Here is a 3,316-nt window from a genome sequence, read left to right on the forward strand (position 1 = left end):
TATATATATATATATATATATATATATATATATATATACTTACATGTAATAGACCGAAGTGTACGTACGCCGCTATATTCTCTATGTAAAAAATACAAAAATGGGACAAGAACGCAATACATCCAGATACGTATGCTGTAGGACCATCAGTAAGATCAAAACAGTGCACTTTATTGTTGTTACTATTATTATTATTATTATTATTATTATTATTATTATTATTATCATCATCGTCATTATTATTATTAATTACGATCATTATCATCACCATCATTAAGGCGGCCGTTAGCACGCCGGGAGAAATGCTTAGCGGTATTTCATCCGTCTTTATATGTCTGAGTTCATATTCAGCCTTGGTCGACTTTACCTTTCATGTTTTCGAGGTAAATAAATTAAGTCCCAGTGAAACACTAGAGTCTATGCAATCGACTATCTCCCGCAAAAATAATTAGCACGCCGGGCGAAAAGCTTAGCGTTATTTCGTCCGTCTTTACGTTCTGGGTTGAAATTCGGCAGAGTTCGACATTACCTCTCATCCCTTTGGGGTCGATAAGTACTAGTTGTATACTGGGGCAATGTAAAAGACAAAACCGTCCCCCAAATTTCGGGCCTTGTGTTTATTGTAGAAATAATTATTATTATTTATCTTCTTTATCTTCTTCAAGTTGAGTAACCTATGAAAATGTCCCTGAATAAGGTTTGTTTAAGGATGTTAAAGGAAACTCCCATGTTTCCAAAGGTAAATTATCCAAACTCTAAGAATTCCTCTCAACATATAGCTTTGATGCTCCTCACTACATCCGCTCGTGATCAGAGATGCACATATCATCAGCTACTATGGGACATGCTTAATTGGCGAAGGTCAAACATAAGACAAGCAAATCTGAGGTACTGAGCAGAATATTTGCTGTGGCCCATATTTTATACCAAGACGAAATAATGTACAGGATAACACTTCCAACCAATTAAGATCAAAGGTGGTGAGTTGGCAGAGTCGTTAGCACGCCGGACAAAATGCTTAGCACAATTTCGTCAGTCTTTACCTTCTTAGTTCAAACAGCACCGAGGTCGACGTTGATTTTTTATCCTTACGGGGTCGATCAAATAAATACCAATTGAGTATAGGGGTTAATGTCGTCGAATGTTCCCCTCTGCAAAACTGCTGGTCTTCAGTCAAAATATGAAACTATTATTATTGTTGTTATTGTTGAATCACCTATATGCATTGTTGACACCTATATGCATTGTTGAATCACCTATATGCATTGTTGACACTTTTGCTATTGTATTATCATTATTCTTAAGTCCAAAATAAGCGCTGTATCTACTGTGCTCTTATGTAGTTTGTTACCACTATGCGAGTTGGATGATTTTGGCGTCTCATGTACAGAATAATGCATCGATAAAAGTGTCTATCATTTCTTAAAAGAACATGGTGTTCATATACATCGGTATAGTTTGACTGCTACCCCTAACATGTCGTTACTGTTTTGAATAGAACATCAAATGATGTAATGCCGTTGCTTTTCTGAACCATTTTTGACTTAAAGAAAAATAATTGCTATCTCCTAGCATACACGACTTAAATATAGCTCTCTGGCAGCGTTTAAAGCTGTTAACGATACGATATTGATTTCTTACACTGGCACAAGTCTGAAGCTCACAGTCGATTAAGTCGTTTAGTACTTGACTATTACTTATTACATCGGCATAGGAAAGATGAAGATAATAGTCGACACCGGCGAGATTTTAGCTCAGAAAGTAACTAAATACTGCAAGGAATTTTAACCAGCTCACCGACTTTATCAGCATTATATTATTAAATCTATAAAGCAAATGTGCCAAAAGAGAACTAAAAAAAAAATTCTTGTAAATCACACTTTTCATACAAAAATAAAATGTAATTTAAGCCATCGATTATTTTTGAGTAATATTTTGGCTTTTAAAAATTTCTGTGAGGTTTCTTTCTCCTCATTTTGCTTCAATATAAAATACATGATTATTTGTCCTTATTATAGTTATTTATTATTAGGTTTTCCTCATATTCTATTTTACTATTTTATGTTTAAATCATCTAAAATGAAGCAGCTACCTTGTTTTCATTGTATTAAAAAGTAATAATGAAAATTCTGACGTGAAAATAGAATTAAATTGAGCAAAGCGAAAATGAGAATCAGAAAACTGCCACTAATGATAGAAATAATAACAATAATAATAGTAATAATAATAATACAAATAATAATTATTATTACTATTCTTATCGTTATTATAACAACAAAAACAACAACAATGAGCAGCGTAATAACAATGTAAGGAAACTAAATAAATATTAACAAAATATGATGACTGCAATTTTTAATTTATGAGTATCATGAAACGACGATCAAGATGGTTAAGGCGATCACAATAATGTAATTGAGAGCGACAGCCACAGAATTAGTACCATGAACGCATCAAAACTGCTGACAAAATGTATAGGAAATTTACTGAATATAAACAAACACAGTAATCAAATAATCAGAAGGCCATAAATATAAATAATAAATCAACCTAATTAAAATAATGCTAACGATACGATCAAAAAATAGTGGGAAAAGAAAATTAAATTCTATTTTTTATACATTTATATTCTATTTTCCGATATTTCTTAATATTTATTTCTTTATTATAACATACTTTCCTCCACCTGTTTCGTTGGAAAACATGCTTTCAAAATCAATATGTGTTACATTCCATGTAATTACAAGTTGTTTTTTTTTAAACACCTAAACAATACAGGACAGACGATTTCTCGAGAACAGTGTATTTCGTTTGAGGAAGACGTGAATTAAATATGAAGATATAATTTCAACGCCATCAACAATAGATGGCAGTGATAATCAGCTATTTAAAAACATTTCGCAATATAAAGAAGTCACTTGACGCTAAGCCGACATTAATAAATAGCTATAGGAGTTCACGTAGCACTTATAAATAATACTCTACACTAATAAGATATTATTTTTTTCATCGTAAAGAAATCATAGTTGCGACAGTTGCAAGAGTAACGGGAACAACATCAGCATTTAGCTTTTTTATTAGATCTACTTCGTTTAGTAAACCTAATAAACAGCAAATTGCACATTTATTTTAATACATGTATGATTATGAATATTATGAATATCTGTTTCTTTATTGCCCACAGGGTGTTAAACATAGAGGGTGCAAACAAGGACAGGCAAAGGGATTAAGTGGATTATTTTGACTCCAGTGCGTAACTGGTACTTTGGGCAAGTGTCTTCTACTATAGCATCGGTCCGACCAAAGTATATATATA

The 3,316-nt window shown here is 32.4% G+C and overlaps 1 protein-coding gene across 2 annotated transcripts in view; it reads right to left on the reverse strand.

Moving 5' to 3' along the window:
* Nucleotides 1-3,316, reverse strand: part of LOC106869714 (2-phosphoxylose phosphatase 1) — a 134,477-nt gene that overhangs the window by 14,941 nt on the left and 116,220 nt on the right. The gene's annotated exons all lie outside the window — the stretch shown is intronic.

The sequence above is a fragment of the Octopus bimaculoides genome, chromosome 6 (genome assembly GCF_001194135.2).
Source record: "Octopus bimaculoides isolate UCB-OBI-ISO-001 chromosome 6, ASM119413v2, whole genome shotgun sequence".
In the NCBI taxonomy this organism is placed as follows: Eukaryota; Metazoa; Mollusca; class Cephalopoda; order Octopoda; family Octopodidae; genus Octopus; species Octopus bimaculoides.